Raw genomic sequence first — 19,335 nt, forward strand, 5'->3', positions numbered from 1 at the left:
CAAAAACCAGCAATTCATTTTTTTGGGGGGTGGGGCGTTTACACCGTTCCACGTTTGGTAAAATTGTTAAAGCAGTTTTATTCTTCGGGTCAGTATGATTACAGCGATACCTCATTTATATAAGTTTTTTATGTTTTGGCGCTTTTACACGATAAACAGTATTTTATATAAAAAATAATCATTTTTGCATCGCTTTATTCTGAGGACTATAACTTTTTTAATTTTTCGCTGATGATGCTGTATGGTGGCTCGTTTTTTGCGGGACAAGATGGCGTTTTCACTGGTACCATGTTTATTTATATCTGTCTTTTTGATCGCGTGTTATTCCACTTTTTGTTCAGCAGTATCATGATAAAGCATTGTTTTTCGCCTCGTTTTTTTTTTTTTACATTGTTCACTAAAGGGGTGTTATGATCTGGTGGTTTAGGAGCAACATGGGACGTGCTCTGGAGGAGGTGGTACCTGTACTGACCACAGACCCTGAACTTAACACAACAACTAGAAGTAGCCGTGGGATGTTCCTAACACTGCCTAGACACCTCGTCACAGCCTGAGGACTAAATACCCCTAAAGATAGAAACAGGAAAGCTATCTTGCCTCAGAGAAAATCCCCAAAGGATAGACAGCCCCCCACAAATATTGACTGTGAGAGGAGAGGAAAATAACAAACGCAGAATGAAACCAGGATTTAGCAAAGGAGGCCACTCTAGCTAGATAGAAAGTACAGGACAGAATACTGTGCGGTCAGTATTAAAATACTAGAAAAATCCACCACAGAGATTACAAAAATCTCCACACCTGACTAAAGGTGTGGAGGGTAAATCTGCTTCTCCAGAGCTTCCAGCTTAACTGAATAAATCCATACTGACAAAGCTGGACAAGAGAAAACATAAAATGCACTGAACTATTAAGTCCACAGCATGTGGACTGCAAAAAACCAAGCCAGGACTTATCTTTGATGATTTGGTCAGAATAGCAGGAGAATCCAAGCAGAGATGTGAATCCACCAAAGAACAATTGACAACTGGCACTAAGGAAAGGGTCTAGCCAGATTAAATAGCCCAATCAGAACTGGTAATAAGTGGACGCACCTGATAATTGCTGAAATCCAAAGGAGCAGCAGTACCACTTATAACCACCGGAGGGAGCCCAAGATCAGAACTCACAACATTACCACTTATAACCACCAGAGGGAGCCCAAGAGCGGAATTCACAACAGTACCCCCCCCCCCTTGAGGAGGGGTCACCGAACCCTCACCAGAGCCCTCAGGCCGATCAGGACGAGCCAAGTGAAAAGCACGAACCAAATCGGCAGCATGAACATCGGAGGCAACAACCCAAGAATTATCCTCCTGGCCATAACCCTTCCATTTGACAAGATACTGAAGCCTCCGCCTCGAAAAACGAGAATCCAAAATTTTCTCAACCACATATTCCAACTCCCCCTCAACCAACACCGGGGCAGGAGGATCAGCAGAGGGAACAACAGGCATCACATATCTCCGCAACAAAGATCTATGGAAAACATTATGGATGGCAAAAGTGGCTGGAAGGGCCAAACGAAAAGACACAGGATTGATAATCTCAGAAATCTTATAAGGACCAATAAACCGAGGCTTGAACTTAGGGGAAGAAACCTTCATAGGAACATGATGAGAAGATAACCAGACTAAATCCCCAACCCGAAGCCGGGGACCAACACACCGACGACGGTTAGCAAAACGTTGAGCCTTCTCCTGAGACAACGTCAAATTGTCTACCACATGAGTCCAAATCTGCTGTAACCTGTCCACCACAGAATCCACACCAGGACAATCAGAAGGCTCAACCTGCCCTGAAGAAAAACGAGGATGAAAACCAAAATTACAAAAGAAGGGCGAAACCAAAGTAGCCGAACTAGCCCGATTATTAAGGGCAAACTCGGCCAACGGCAAGAAAGCCACCCAATCATCCTGATCAGCAGACACAAAGCATCTCAAATAGGTTTCCAAGGTCTGATTAGTTCGTTCAGTTTGGCCATTTGTCTGAGGATGAAATGCTGAAGAAAAAGACAAATCAATGCCCATCCTAGCACAAAAGGCCCGCCAAAACCTAGAAACAAACTGGGAACCTCTGTCAGACACAATATTCTCTGGAATGCCATGCAAACGAACCACATGCTGAAAAAACAACGGAACCAAATCAGAGGAGGAAGGCAATTTAGGCAAAGGTACCAAATGGACCATCTTAGAAAACCGATCACAAACCACCCAGATAACAGACATCTTCTGGGAAACAGGAAGATCTGAAATAAAATCCATGGAAATATGCATCCAAGGCCTCTCAGGGACCGGCAAAGGCAAAAGCAACCCACTAGCGTGGGAACAGCAAGGCTTGGCCCGCGCACAAGTCCCACAGGACTGCACAAAAGAGCGCACATCCCGCGACAAGGAAGGCCACCAAAAGGACTTAGCAACCAAATCTCTGGTACCAAAAATCCCAGGATGACCAGCCAACACAGAACAATGAACCTCAGAAATTACCTTACTAGTCCATCTATCAGGAACAAACAGTTTCCCCACTGGACAGTGGTCAGGTTTATCAGCCTGAAATTCCTGAAGAACCCGCCGTAAATCAGGGGAGATGGCAGAAAGAATCACCCCTTCCTTGAGAATGCCAACCGGCTCAAGGACTCCAGGAGAATCAGGCAAAAAACTCCTAGAGAGGGCATCAACCTTAACATTCTTAGAACCCGGAAGGTACGAGACCACAAAATCAAAACGGGAGAAAAACAGGGACCATCGAGCCTGTCTAGGATTCAGCCGCTTGGCAGACTCGAGGTAAATCAGATTCTTATGATCGGTCAAGACCACAACGCGGTGCTTGGCTCCCTCAAGCCAATGTCGCCACTCCTCAAATGCCCACTTCATAGCCAACAACTCACGATTGCCGACATCATAATTGCGCTCCGCAGGCGAAAACTTTCTGGAAAAGAAGGCACACGGTTTCATCAAAGAACCATCAGAATTCCTCTGAGACAAAACGGCCCCTGCCCCAATCTCAGAAGCGTCAACCTCAACCTGAAAAGGAAGAGAAACATCCGGCTGACGCAACACAGGGGCAGAAGTAAATCGGCGTTTCAGCTCCTGAAAGGCCTCAACAGCCGCAGAGGACCAATTCGTCACATCAGCGCCTTTCTTCGTCAAATCGGTCAGGGGCTTAACCACACTGGAAAAATTGGCAATGAAACGGTGATAAAAATTAGCAAACCCCAAAAATTTCTGAAGGCTCTTCACAGATGTGGGTTGAATCCAATCATGAATGGCCTGGACCTTAACAGGATCCATTTCTATAGACGAAGGAGAAAAAATGAAACCCAAAAAAGAAACCTTCTGAACTCCAAATAGGCACTTAGACCCCTTCACAAATAAAGCATTATCACGAAGGATCTGAAATACCATCCTAACCTGTTTCACATGAGACTCCCAATCATTGGAAAATATCAAAATATCATCCAAATATACAATCATGAATTTATCAAGATAATTGCGGAAAATATCATGCATGAAGGACTGAAATACAGATGGAGCATTAGAAAGCCCGAAAGGCATCACAAGGTATTCAAAATGGCCTTCGGGCGTATTAAATGCAGTTTTCCATTCGTCACCCTGTTTAATACGAACAAGATTATATGCCCCTCGAAGGTCAATCTTAGTAAACCAACTAGCCCCCTTAATCCTAGCAAACAAATCAGAAAGCAAAGGCAAAGGGTATTGAAATTTGACCGTGATCTTATTAAGAAGGCGATAATCAATACAGGGTCTCAAGGAGCCATCCTTCTTGGCAACAAAAAAGAATCCCGCTCCCAATGGTGACGAAGATGGCCAAATATGCCCTTTCTCCAAAGACTCCTTAACATAACTCCGCATGGCGGCATGCTCTGGCACAGACAGATTGAAAAATCGTCCCTTAGGGAACTTACAGCCAGGAATCAAGTTAATAGCACAATCACAGTCCCTATGTGGAGGAAGGGAACTGGACTTGGGCTCATCAAATACATCCTGGAAATCCGACAAAAACTCAGGAACTTCAGAAGAGGGGGAAGAGGAAATTGACATCAAAGGAACGTCATCATGAACCCCCTGACAACCCCAACTAGTCACAGACATAGATTTCCAATCCAGCACCGGATTATGTACCTGTAACCATGGAAAACCCAGTACAACAACATCATGCAAATTATGCAACACCAGAAAACGGCAATCTTCCTGATGTGCTGGCGCCATGCACATGGTCAGCTGTGTCCAAAACTGAGGTTTATCTTTGGCCAAAGGTGTAGCATCAATACCCCTCAAAGGAATAGGGTTCTGCAAAGGCTGCAAGGAGAAACCACAACGCTTGGCGAATTCTAAGTCCATTAAGTTCAGAGCAGCGCCTGAATCCACAAATGCCATGACAGAAAATGACGATAATGAGCAGATCCAGGTCACAGATAAGAGAAATTTAGGCTGTACAGTACTGATGGTAACAGACCTGCCGACTCTCTTAGTACACTTAGGGCAATCAGAAATAACATGAGCAGAATCGCCACAGTAAAAACACAGCCTATTCTGACGTCTGAATTCCTGCCGCTCAGCTCTAGTCAAAATCCTATCACACTGCATAGGCTCTGGACTCTGCTCAGAGGACAACGCCATAGTGTGCACAACTCTGCGCTCGCGCAAGCGCCGATCAATCAGAATGGCCAGAGACATAGAATCACTCAGACCAGCAGGCGTGGGGAACCCCACCATAACATCTTTAACAGCTTCAAAAAGACCCTTTCTGAAAATTGCTGCCAAAGCATTCTCATTCCATTTAGTGAGCACAGACCATTTTCTAAATTTCTGGCAGTATAATTCTGCCGCTTCCTGACCCTGACACAGGGTTAACAAGGTCTTTTCTGCATGATCCACTGAATTAGGTTCGTCATACAATAATCCTAGCGCTTGAAAAAATGCGTCTACGTTAAGCAATGCCGGATTCCCTGATTCAAGGGAGAATGCCCAGTCCTGAGGATCACCACGCAGCAGAGAGATGACAATTTTAACCTGCTGAATGGGATCACCAGAGGAACGGGGTTTCAGAGCAAAAAACAGTTTGCAGTTATTTTTAAAGTTCAAAACCTTGGACCTGTCCCCAAAAAACAAATCAGGAGTAGGAATTCTAGGCTCTAAAGCCGGAGTCTGAACAACATAATCTAGAATACCCTGCACTCTTGCAGCAAGTTGATCCACACGAGAAGACAAACCCTGAACATCCATGCCAGCGCCAAAGTCCTGAACCACCCAGAGATTAAGAGGAAAGGAAAGACATAACAGACTGCAGAAAAAAAAATGGCTCAGAACTTTTCTTTCCTTCTTTTGAGATGCATTTAACTCATTGTTGGCCAGTTGTACTGTTATGATCTGGTGCTTTAGGAGCAACATGGGATGTGCTCTGGAGGAGGTGGTACCTGTACTGACCGCAGACCCTGAACTTAACACAACAACTAGAAGTAGCCGTGGGATGTTCCTAACACTGCCTAGACACCTCGTCACAGCCTGAGGACTAAATACCCCTAAAGATAGAAACAGGAAAGCTATCTTGCCTCAGAAAAAATCCCCAAAGGATAGACAGCCCCTCACAAATATTGACTGTGAGAGGAGAGGAAAATAACAAACGCAGAATGAAACCAGGGTTTAGCAAAGGAGGCCACTCTAGCTAGATAGAAAGTACAGGACAGAATACTGTGCGGTCAGTATTAAAATACTAGAAAAATCCACCACAGAGATTACAAAAATCTCCACACCTGACTAAAGGTGTGGAGGGTAAATCTGCTTCTCCAGAGCTTCCAGCTTAACTGAATAAATCCATACTGACAAAGCTGGACAAGAGAAAACATAAAATGCACTGAACTATTAAGTCCACAGCATGTGGACTGCAAAAAACCAAGCCAGGACTTATCTTTGATGATTTGGTCAGAATAGCAGGAGAATCCAAGCAGAGATGTGAATCCACCAAAGAACAATTGACAACTGGCACTAAGGAAAGGGTCTAGCCAGATTAAATAGCCCAATCAGAACTGGTAATAAGTGGACGCACCTGATAATTGCTGAAATCCAAAGGAGCAGCAGTACCACTTATAACCACCGGAGGGAGCCCAAGATCAGAACTCACAACATTACCACTTATAACCACCGGAGGGAGCCCAAGAGCGGAATTCACAACAAGGGGTTAACTAGTGGGACAGTTTTATAGGTCAGGTCGTTACAAACGCGGCGATACTAAATATGTGTACTTTTATGGTTTTTTTCATTTACATAGAGAAATGTATTTATTAGAACAATATTTATTTTATTTTTTTTCTTTATTTATGAATTTTTTTAAAAATATTTTTTACACAGTATAATTTATTTTTTTTAAACTTTTTTACATTGTCCCAGAGTGGGACATCATTGTATAGTGTCAGATCGCTGATCTGACACTTTGCACAGCACTGTGTCAGATCAGCGATCTGACAGGCAGCTTGCCGGCCCCTGCTATCAGCAGGCACTGACAAGCCACCTCCCTGCAGGACCCGGAAGGACCCCGCGGCTATCTTGGATCTGGGGGCCTGCAGGGAGGAGACAGGAGGAGACGCTCGGAACAACGCGATCACATTGCGTTGTTCTGAGGGTCTCAGGGAAGCACGCAGGGAGCCCCCTCCCTACACGATGCTTCCCTATGCCACCGGAATGCTGCGATCATGTTTGATCGCATTGTTCCGGGGGGTTAAAGTGCCGGGAGCGGTCCGTGACCACTCCTGGCGCACAGTGCCGGATGTCAGCTGTGATAATCAGCTGACACCCAGCCGCGATCGGCCGCTCTCCTCTCGTGAGTGTGGCTGATCGCATATGACGTACTATCCTGTCGATGGTCATACGGGCCCAGGTCACTTCGACGGGATAGTACGTCAGATGTCAGAAAGGGGTTAACATAGATGTATAGTAAGTTTTTTTCTGTAATGTGACTGTTTTTAGTACTCCCATATGAATATGGTATCTTTCTATATATGAGCTCATTGGCACTTTATTACACTGCTGCACTTTAGAAAGAGATGTATATCAACTGGGTGACTTGTTAACAGGTATCACTGAATGTGCTGGTATGAGCACCTGATGTATTAATTAACACTGTTTTACATAATTGATGGATGGTATACTGTGGAAACACTATTTAAATGTCCACTTGATGTTTGTCCACTGCTTGAGAAACGTTGAATCTGACAAAACGTTGCTGGTAATTGATCAGTAAAGCCATGGTTTTTCATTTGGATTTTTGGAGTGCTGCCTGTTTTTTTTCTGATCTTCTAGATATATAGATAGCTAGAATGATAGATAGAAGGATAGATAGATAGATAGATAGATAGATAGATAGATAGATAGATAGATAGATAGATAGATCTGCAAATACGGATCAGAATAGAACCTGCTCCGAGCCTCACACGGATCTCACAAGCAGTTAAGTGTTTTTGGATGTATGAATAGATCAATGAGCTGTCCGAGATAAAAGTAGCACGTGGATGTGTCACAGGGATACATCAATGCAGCTTAAATAAAAGTTTCAGACCTGTTCTGTGTTTTGGAGCCTCCCTTGTTTTTTGACATGTGAGTATGGCCTGATCCTGCATGACTGGTGCAATTTCTGAATTGCTAATTAAATTTGCATCTACAGTATATTACTATGTTGTAATGTTTATTTCATTACTAGATTCTCTTCCTATTCTCCCTTTGCTGCTACTACTTCTGTATTAAGTCATCTAAATGACTATTTAATACATTTATTCCACCCACCTATTAGTCCAGGTCCAGACTAAAGTTTAAATTATCGAGCTAACCATGTGAACATATTGACTGGCTAAAAACAAAAACAAGATAAGACAGGGGATACCATATGTGCAGCATGTGTGTGCCAATAACATATATTATGAATTATCCATAAGATATCCCTTTGCCTTTTACTTTTTTGGTTTTGAATTGTTCCTTCCCGGGATATCAGTGCAATTCATGTTATCCTTAGTTTTTAATACATAAATTAGAAATTATCAAGCACTAAATAGAATAAAATGTAAATCTTAATTTATTTACAGTGGCATGAAAAAGTTTGGGCACCCTGCTCAAAATTACTGTTGAAATGATCTCTAAAAGGCCTAAAGTTAAATATGTCACATTTCCTTCTTATTTTAGGTCACAAAAAATACATATTGTTATTTTATACATTTTAAAACTTACAAAAAGGTAAATGAGCTGGTGCAAAAGTTTGGACACCCCTGGAGATATGTGTGCTCAGAGAACTTTGACCATGGTAGCAGACCTTAATAGTCTGTTAGGGTTATGGCTTGTTCACCATCATCATTAGGAAAAGCCAGGTGATTAGTGATGAGCGAATATACTCGTTACTCGAGATTTCCCGAGCATGTTCGGGGGTACTCCGAGTATTTTTTAGTGCTTGGAAATTTAGTTTTTATTGCCACAGCTGAATGATTTACATCTGTTAGCCAGCATAAGTACATGTGGGGATTCCCTACCAACCAGGCAACCCCCACATGTACCGTATTTTTCGGACTATAGGACGCACCGGACTATAAGGCGCACCCAGGTTTTAGAGGTGGAAAATAGGGAAAAAAATATTTGAAGCAAAAAAAATGTGGTAAAATATTTAATAACATAAATAACATACTATTATATGTGGTGTTATTATATACTAGCTATTGAACCCGTTCTACGCCCGGGTGGCGAGCATTTATATTGGTATATGGTCACCATCCTGTCATGTGCTGCTCCATCCTGCAGCCCCATCCTGTCATGTGCTGCTCCATCCTGCATCCCCATCCTGTCATGTTCTGCTCCATCCTGCGGCCCCATCCTGTCATGTGCTGCTCCATCCTGCGCCCCCATCCTGTCATGTGCTCCTCCATCCTGCACCCCCATCCTGTCATGTGCTGCTCAATCCTTCGTCCCCATCCTGTCATGTGCTCCCATCCTGCGCCCCCATCCTGTCATATGCTGCTCCATCCTACACCCCCATCCTGTCATGTGTGTGCCCACATTCTGTCATGTGCTGCTCCCATCCTGTCATGTGCTCCCATCCTGCCATGTGCTCCCATCCTGCACCCCCATCCTGTCATGTGCTGCTCCCATCGTGCGCAATCATTCTGTCATGTGCTGCTCCCATCCCGCGCCCCCATTCTGCCTGTTCCTGTTTCCATTCTGCCATATGTTGCTCCCATCTTTCTCTCTCCGGCTCTACTGCCCGAGTGCGGCTGTGCTGAGTGTGGGCGGCTGTGCTGAGTGCGGGCGGCTGTGCGTGGCGGTGCTGAGTGCGGGCGGCTGTGCGTGGCGGTGCTGAGTGCGGGCGGCTGTGTGTGGCGGTGCTGAGTGCGGGCGGCTGTGCGTGGCTGTGCTGAGTGCGGGCGGCTGTGCGTGGCTGTGCTGAGTGCGGGCGGCTGTGCGTGGCTCTGCTGAGTGCGGGAGGCTGTGCGTGGCTCTGCTGAGTGCGGGAGGCTGTGCGTGGCTCTGCTGAGTGCGGGCGGCTGTGCGTGGCTCTGCTGAGTGCGGGCGGCTGTGCGTGGCTCTGCTGAGTGCGGGCGGCTGTGCGTGGCTCTGCTGAGTGCGGGCGGCTGTGCGTGGCTCTGCTGAGTGCGGGCGGCTGTGCGTGGCTCTGCTGAGTGCGGGCGGCTGTGCGTGGCTCTGCTGAGTGCGGGCGGCTGTGCGTGGCTCTGCTGAGTGCGGGCGGCTGTGCGTGGCTCTGCTGAGTGCGGGCGGATGTGCGTGGTTCTGCTGAGTGCGGGCGGCTGTGCGTGGCTCTGCTGAGTGCGGGCGGCTGTGCGTGGCTCTGCTGAGTGCGGGCGGCTGTGCGTGGCTCTGCTGAGTGCGGGCGGCTGTGCGTGGCTCTGCTGAGTGCGGGCGGCTGTGCGTGGCTCTGCTGAGTGCGGGCGGCTGTGCGTGGCTCTGCTGAGTGCGGGCGGCTGTGCGTGGCTCTGCTGAGTGCGGGCGGCTGTGCGTGGCTCTGCTGAGTGCGGGCGGCTGTGCGTGGCTCTGCTGAGTGCGGGCGGCTGTGCGTGGCTCTGCTGAGTGCGGGCGGCTGTGCGTGGCTCTGCTGAGTGCGGGCGGCTGTGCGTGCGGCTGTGCGTGGCTCTGCTGAGTGCGGGCGGCTGTGCGTGGCTCTGAGTGCGGGCGGCTGTGCGTGGCTCTGCTGAGTGCGGGCGGCTGTGTGTGGCTCTGCTGAGTGCGGGCAGCTGTGCGTGGCTCTGCTGAGTGCGGGCGGCTGTGCGTGGCTCTGCTGAGTGCGGGCGGCTGTGGGTGGCTCTGCTGAGTGCGGGCGGCTGTGCGTGGCTCTGCTGGGGGCCTGAGCAGGCGGGGACACCGGCTCGCTGTGGGGGTCAGGCGCCGGAGTCGCCGCTAGCTCAGGCCCCCGGCACTTGCTATATTTACCTGTCCCCCCGTCCCCCTGCTGCGCGCCGGTCTGTCTTCCGGGTCCTGTCCTCTGGCTGTGACTGTTCAGTCAGAGGGCGGTGCGCATTAAGCGCGTCATCGTGCCCTCTGAACTGAACGTCTCAGGCAGAGGATGTGGAGGACGGAGGCTCACGCGCAGCGGTGGAACGGAGGACAGGTAAATATACTCACCCTCCTGGCTCCGTGGCTCGTCCCCGCTTCTCCGTTGGAGATCACGGTGTGCGTTCAGTGCTTACGCATACCGCGATCTCCTGGGAGCGTCACTCTGTGGGGTCCAGACTGCGCCGGCGCTTGCGCTTGCGCAGTCTATAAAGGCTTCGGACAGAGTGACGCTCCCAGCGTTATATTATAGATAATAGTATGTTATTATGTTGGAAGCTGCGGGACCAGTGTGGTGTCTGTACAGTACTACATGAAGACACTGGAGGGTGAGTATAAGGATGGGGGCACAGGGCTTATAGTGAAAGCACCACTCCAGCACTGCAAAATAACACTGGAGTGCTGCTTTAAAATCCCATGGGAGAACTATAACTCCCAGCATGTCCTGCAGATCCTATGACATGCTGGGAGTTATAGTTCACCAAAGGAGTGGCAGAGTGCTTTATTGTGTTTTGTAAAGACTAACCTCTTAATTGTGGGAGCCAGCCTGTGGTGAGGTAAAAGCTGGAGCATCCCATGGCTGCACACAGAGCCCTCTCTCTTGTTGCCTTTCCACAGCGCACGCGCAGGACATAAGAGGAAGCTGCAGATTCTAGGTGGGAGTCTGAAGGACCTATGATGATGTCAGAAGAGGGAGGGCTCTGAGCTGCCATGTGATGCACCAGCCCGCCCACTTCTGACATCACACAGGTCCTCCTTGTGCACCACAGACAGCTCAGCGTCCAGCACAGGCAGGTATGCAGCGATCTCCTGGCCCCTGCTGCTGCTGCCTCCTCCCCTAGACACACAGATTCTCCCCGGAATCAGTGCTGGGGAAACTGTGTGTCGCTGCTTAAATGCAGTATTCATTTGCTGCTCCCCGCTCACCGCTCAGCTGATCGGTGGGCGGGGAGCCGCTAATGAATATTCACTGCACTTAATCAGCGGGGCCATGTGGTTTCCCCAGCAGCTGATTCCGGCAGCAGGGACATCCTGAAGTGGGATATCATTGCGATCCCACTCGCTGCTGCTCCCCTCCCCACATGCTATATCCATACTATAAGACGCACCCACACTTTCCTCCCAAATTTGGAGGAAAAAAAGTGCGTCTTATAGTCGGAAAAATACGGTACTTATGTTGGCTAACTGATGTAAATCATTCACCTGAGGCGATGAAAACTAAATCTCAGAGCACTAAAAAGTACTCGGAGGACACCTAAGCGTGCTCGGAAAATCTCGAGTAACGAGTATATTCGCTCATCACTACAGGTGATGCAAATGTCCTAGCTTTATAAAAACCTAGCTTCCTCTAAGCCTGTGCCAAAAAACAGCAGCCATGGATTCTTCTAAGCAGCTGCCTAGCATTCTGAAAATGAAAATGTAGAGGCCAGGGCCGGACTGGGACTAAAATTCAGCCCTGGCATTTGAAGTTACACAGGCCCACATGTCACATGGTGACTGTATAATATCTTTGTACACTTGTAGGCAGGGTCGGTTTTAGGCAAAGTGGGGCTCTACGCCTAGGCAAAGTTTAAAATGGGGCCCCAAATACTAACATATTGCACATCACACAGAAGCATTTCGGTGGTATTTACATGCGCTGATCTCAGGCCGCTAAATGAGTTTGATCGACAATACTGAAGTTGTTCAACACTTGTTTCCCGGCCTCTTTCCACCAGCTGAGGAATAATGATGGGACAGAACGATCACTAATAGATCACTAACAGATCACCATACAGTATCATGTTATCGGCAGCACATTTACAGTTTACACCGGCGTTGTGCTGCTGAGAATAATGATTTTTGTTCCAGCAAAAACAATCTGAATATGCAGCATTTTACTTGTTTAGTAAAATACACCCCATAGTCCTCCATATATTATAATGTGCACCAGTCTTCCATATAGTATAATACACTCCCTATAGTCCTCCATATATTAAAACACACTGCTCAGTCCTCCATATAGCATAATACACTCCTCATAGTGCTCCATATAGTATAATGCACCACCATAGTCATCCATGTAGTACAATTCACTTCCCATAGTATAATGCACCCCATAGTTCTTCATATAGTATAATGTATTCTGTTGTGAATTCTGCTCTTGGGCTCCCTCCGGTGGTTGTTGGTGGTAGTGCAGTTGTCTTGGGGTTGTAATCTTGGGCAGGTGTTTCTGCTGATTGCAGCTCTACTAGGTATTTAGGTGTGCAGGATCCATGAGTCCTTGCCAGTTGTCCAGTGTTCTTGGAGGGATTGCATCTCTCTCTGGTTCCTCATGCCCTGCTGCCAATTCAGCTAAGTGTCTGTTTTTTTGTCTCTGTGCACACATGCAGTGTGCTTTGCAATTCAGTGCAATTCATTGTGATTTTGTCCAGCTTAGACTTAGACTCCTCACCTCGTGCCCACGTTGCTCCCTGCTTCTGTCTTGGCGGCTGCCGCTGCACTGCCTGGCACACAGTGAGTGCGAGAGTACCCGCAGTGTCAGAGGCAGAGCGGGGAATGATGGGAGAGGGAGCGTCAGGTGACGCTCTCTCCTCCATCATTGTATTCAACTGTACCGGCATCATAGACGCCGGTATAGTTGAATGCAGCGGCGGCGCTGGGGGGGAAAGGTGAGTCGGCGCGCAGCGGCCCACTACTGGCACCGGCCCTTCTGGCATTTGCCAGAACTGCCCAATGGCCAGTCTGGCCCTGGTAGAGGCTATAAGAAGATAGCAGAGTGCTTCCAAGTTGCCCTCAGTTCAAAATGTAATTGAGAAATGACAGTTAACAGGAACAGTGGAGGTCAAAATAAGGTCTGGAAGACCAAACAAAATTTCAGTGAGAGCTGCTCGTAGGATTGCTATGGAGCAAATCAGAACCCCCACTTGACTGCAAAAGACCTTCAGAAAGATTTAGCTGACTCTGAAGTTGTGGTACATTGTTCTACTGGTCAGAGACACCTGCACAAATATGACCTTCATGGAAAAGTCATCAGGAGAAAACCACTCCTGCGTCCTCACCATAAAATTCTGCATCAGAAGTATGCAAAAGAACATCTAAACAAGCCTGATGCATTTTGGAAACAAGTCCTGTGGACCGATGAGGTTAAAATTGAAATATTTGGCTATAATGATCAAAGGTATGTGTGGTGAAAAAAGGGCACAACATTTCAGGAAAAGAACATCTCACCAACCAGTAAGCATGGGGGTGGATGAATCAAGTTTTGGGGTTGTGTTGCAGTCACAGGCACAGAAAAAAATTCAGGAGTAGAGGAAAGAATGGATTTAATGAAATTTCAACAAATTCTTGATGCAAACATAACACCATCTGTAAAAAAGCTGAAGTTGAAAAGAGGATAGTTTCTACAAATGGATAATGATCTTAAACATACATCAAAATCCACAATAGACTACCTCAAAAGATGCAAGCTGAAGGTTTTACAATGGCCCTCACAGTCCCCTGATTTGAACAACATTGAAAATCTGTGGCTAGATCTCAAAATAGCAGTGCATGTAAAATGACCCAGGAATCTCACAGAACTGGAAGAATTTTCCAAGGAAGAATTAATGAAAATCCCTCAAACAACAATTGAAAGACTCTTGTCTGGCTACAAAAAGCGTTTATAAGCTGTGATACTTGCAAAAGGAAGTGCTACTAGGTACTAGCCACACTTTTGCAATGGTCCATTTTCCTTTTGTAATTTTTAAATATATATATACAGTGAAGAAAATGATTATTTGATCCCTTGCTGATTTTGTAAGTTTGCCCACTGACAAAGACATGAACAGTCTATAATTTTAAGGGTAGGTTAATTTTAACACTGAGAGATAGAACATCAAAAATAAAATCCAGAAACTCACATTGTGTAAATTATATACATTTATTTGCGTTTTGCAGTGAGAAATAAGTATTTGATCCCTACCAACCATTAAGAGTTCTGGCTCCTACAGACCAGTTAGACGCTCCTAATCAGATCGTTACCTGCATTAAAGACAGCCGTTTTACATAGTCACCTTTATAAAAGACTCCTGTCCACAGACTCAATTAACTAGTCAAGCTCTAACCTCTACAACATGGGCAAGACCAAAAAGCTTTATAAGGATGTCAGGGACAAGATCATAGACCTGCACAAATCTGGAATGGGCTACAAAAGCATAAGTAAGATGTTGGGTGAGAAGGAAACAACTGTTGGTGCAATAGTAAGAAAATGGAAGAAATACAAAATGACAGTCAATTTACATCGATCTGCGGCACCATGCAAAATCTCACCTAGTGGGGTATGCTTGATCTTGAGGAAGGTGAGAGATCTGTCTAAAAGTACACGAGGGGAACTTGGTAATGATCTCAAGGCAGTTGGGACCACAGTCACCAAGAAAACCATTGGTACACAAATCCTGGAGTGCCCATAAGGTCCCCCTGCTCAAGAAAGCACATGGGCAGGCCCATCTGAAGTTCGCCAATGAACACATGGATGATTCTGTGAGTGATTGGGAGAAGGTGCTGTGGTCAGATGAGAGAAAAATTGAGGTCTTTGGCATTAACTCAACTCGTCGTGTTTGTAGGAAGAGAAATGCTGCCTATGACCCAAAGAACACCGTCCCCACTGTCAAGCATGGAGGTGGAAACATTTAGTTTTTGGAGTGTTTCTCTGGTAAGGGCACAGGACTACTTCACCGCATCAATGGGAGAATGGATGGAGCCATGTACTGTAATATCCTGAGTGACAACCTCCTTCCCTCCACCAGGACATTAAAAATGGGTCATGGCTGAGTCTTCCAGCAAGGCAATGACCCAAAACATACAGCCAAGGCAACAAAGGAGTGGCTCAAAAAGAAGCACATTAAGGTCATGGAGTGGCCTAGCCAGTCTCCAGACCTTAATCCCACAGAAAACTTATGGAGGGAGGTGAAGCTCTAAGTTGCCAAGCGACAGCCTCAAAATCTTAGTGATTTATGATCTGCAAAAAGGAGTGGACCAAAATTCCTCCTGACATGTGCGCAAGCCTCATCATCAACTACAAAAAACGTCTGACTGTTAGCCACAAAGTATTAAGTCTTATTTGCCAGAGGGATCAAATACTTATTTCTCACTGCAAAATGCAAATAAATGTATATAATTTATACAATGTGATTTTCTGGATTTTATTTTTGATATTCTATCCCTCAATCTTAAAATTAACCTATCCTTAAAATAATAGACTGTTCATGTCATTGTCAGTGGGCTCTTTTAGAGATAATTTAATCTTCAACTTGCTTAACTGTTCAAAATAATAGTAAATTTGATCAGGGGTGTCCAAAGTTTTACAAGTTACTGTATATAAGGTTAACAATATACTGTGTAATCAAAAGGGGACGACATACAGCAGGAGGGGATGTAAACATGAACCAATATTCATTTGCAAAACAAAAAAATCCATATAGGGCTGATCCATATAAAGTGCACAGTGCAAATAAATAAATAAATATTAACCCCTTCCCGACCCATGACGCCACGTAGGCGTCATGAAAACCCGTGCCAATCCGACCCATGACGCCTATGTGGTGTCATGGAATGATCGCGTCGCTGCAGAGCGGGTGAAAGGGTTAACTCCGATTTCACCCGTTCTGCAGGGACAGGGGGAGTGGTACTTCAGCCCAGGGGGGATGGCTTCACCCCCCCGTGGCTACGATCGCTCTGATTGGCTGTTGAAAGTGAAACTGCCAATCAGAGCGATTTGTAATATTTCACCTAAAAAACTGGTGAAATATTACAATCCAGCCATGGCCGATGCTGCAATATCATCGGCCATGGCTGGAAAACCTGAAGTGACCCCCCCCCACCCCACCGATCGCCCCCCCAGTGCTCCGTTATGGGGTCCGGTCCCCTCCGTCCTGTGCTCCGCTCCCCCGTCCTCCTGCCCGCTCCCCCCCTGCTCCTATGTCACCCCCCCGTGCTCCGACGCCCCCCCATGCCCCGATCTCCCCCCCCTTATACTTACCGAGGCTCCCGGTGCCCGTCCGCCTCCATCATGGGCGCCATCATCTTCCAAAATGGCGGGCGCATGCTCAGTGCGCCCGCCGAATCTGCCGGCTGGCAGATTCATTACAAAGTACATTTTGATCGCTGTGGTAGGTTCTATCACAGCGATCAAAATAAAAGAAATAATAAATAAACCCCCCCCTTTATCACCCCCATAGGTAGGGACAATAATAAAATAAAGAAAATATTTTTTTTTCTTTTTCCACTAGGGTTAGGGTTAGAACTAGGGTTAGAACTAGGGGTAGGGTTAGGGTTACGGGTAGGGTTAGGGTTAGGGGTAGGGTTAGGGTTATGGCATGTGCACACAGTGCGGATTTGGCTGCGGATCCGCAGCGGATTGGCCGCGGATCCGCAGCGGATTGGCCGCGGATCCGCAGCGGATTGGCCGCGGATCCGCAGCGGATTGGCCGCGGATCCGCAGCGGATTGGCCGCTGCGAATTCGTAGCAGTTTTCCATCAGGTTTACAGTACCATGTACACCTATGGAAAACCAAATCCGCTGTGCCCATGGTGCGGAAAATTCCGTGCAGAAACACTGCGTTGTATTTTCCGCAGCATGTCAATTCTTTGTGCGGATTCCGCAGCGTTTTACACCTGTTCCTCAATAGGAATCCGCAGGTGAAATCCGCACAAAAAAAACACTGGAAATCTGCTGTAAATCCGCAGGTAAAACGCAGTGCCTTTTACCTGCAGATTTTTCAAAAATCGTGCGGAAAAATCTCACACGAATCCGCAACGTGGGCACATAGCCTTAGGGTTAGGGTTGGAATTAGAGTTAGGGTTGGAATTAGGGCTAGGGTTGGAAATAGGGTTAAGATTAGGCTTGTGGTTAGGGTTACGGATAGGGTTAGGGGTGCGTTGGGGTTACAGTTGTGGTTAGGGTTGGGATTAGGGTTAGGGTTGGGATTAGGGTTAGGATTAGGGTTGGAATTAGGGTTACGGGTGTGTTGCGGTTAGGGTTGTGGTTAGGGGTGTGTTGGGGTTAGGGTTGTGATTAGGGTTATGGCTACAGTTGGGATTAGGATTAGGGGTGTGTTGGGGTTAGTGTTGAAGTTAGAATTGAGGGGTTTCCACTGTTTAGGCACATCAGGGGTCTCCAAACGCAACATGGCGCCACCATTGATTCCAGCCAATCTTGCGTTCAAAAAGTCAAATGGTGCTCCCTCCCTTCCAAGCCCCGACGTGCGCCCAAACAGTGGTTTACCCCCACATTTGGGGTACCAGCGTACTCAGGACAAACTGGGCAACAACTGTTGGGGTCCAATTTCTCCTGTTACCCTTGCAAAAATAAAAAATTACTTGCTAAAACATAATTTTTGAGGAAAGAACAATTATTTTTTATTTTCACGGCTCTGCGTTATAAACTTCTGTGAAACACCTGGGGGTTATAAGTGCTCACTATGCATCTAGATAAGTTCCTTGGGGGGTCTAGTTTCCAAAATGGGGTCACTTGTAGGGGATCTCCAATGTTTAGGCACACAGGGGCTCTCCAAACGCGACATGGTGTCCGCTAACGATTGGAGCTAATTTTCCATTCAAAAAGTCAAATGGCACGCCTCCCCTTCCGAGCCTTGCCGTGCACCCAAACAGTGGTTTACCCCCACATATGAGGTATCGGCGTACTCAGGAGAAATTGCCCAACAAATTTTAGGATCCATTTTATCCTGTTGCCCATGTGAAAATGAAAGAATTGAGGCTAAAATAAATTTTGTGTGAAAAAAAAAGTACTTTTTCATTTTTGCGGATCAATTTGTGAAGCACCTGGGGGTTTAAAGTGCTTACTATGCCTCTAGATAAGTTCCTTGGGGGGTCTAGTTTCCAAAATGGGGTCACATGTGGGGGAGTTCCAATGTTTAGGCACACGGGGGCTCTCCAAACGCGACATGGTGTCCGCTAAAGATTGGAGCCAATTTTTCATTCAAAAAGTCAAATGGCGCTCCTTCCCTTCTGAGCCCTGCCGTGCGCCCAAACAGTGGTTTACCCCCACATATGAGGTATCAGCGTACTCAGGACAAATTGGACAACATTGTCCGTGGTCCAGTTTATCCTTTTACCCTTGGGAAAATAAAAAAATTGTTGCTAAAAGATCATTTTTGTGACTAAAAAGTTAAATGTTCATTTTTTACTTCCATGTTGCTTCTGCTGCTGTGAAACACCTGAAGGGTTAATAAACTTCTTGAATGTGGTTTTGAGCACCTTGAGGGGTGCAGTTTTTAGAATGGTGTCACTTTTGGGTATTTTCAGCCATATAGAACCCTCAAAATGACTTCAAATGTGAGGTGGTCCCTAAAAAAAATGGTTTTGTAAATTTTGGTGTAAAAATGAGAAATCACTGGTCAAATTTTAACCCTTATAACTTCCTAGCAAAAAAAAAATTTGTTTCCAAAATTGTGCTGATGTAAAGTAGACATGTGGGAAACGTTATTTATTAACTATTTTGTGTCACATAACTCTCTGGTTTAACAGAATAAAAATTCAAAATGTGAAAATTGCGAAATTTTCAAAATTTTCGCCAAATTTCCATTTATTTCACAAATAAACTCAGAAATTATCGACCTAAATTTACCACTAACATGAAGCCCAATATGTCACGAAAAAACAATCTCAGAATCGCTAGGATCCGTTGAAGCGTTCCTGAGTTATTACCTCATAAAGGGACACTGGTCAGAATTGCAAAAAACGGCAAGGTCATTAAGGCCAAAAT

The sequence above is a fragment of the Ranitomeya variabilis genome, chromosome 4 (assembly GCF_051348905.1).
Source record: "Ranitomeya variabilis isolate aRanVar5 chromosome 4, aRanVar5.hap1, whole genome shotgun sequence".
Lineage (NCBI taxonomy): Eukaryota > Metazoa > Chordata > Amphibia > Anura > Dendrobatidae > Ranitomeya > Ranitomeya variabilis.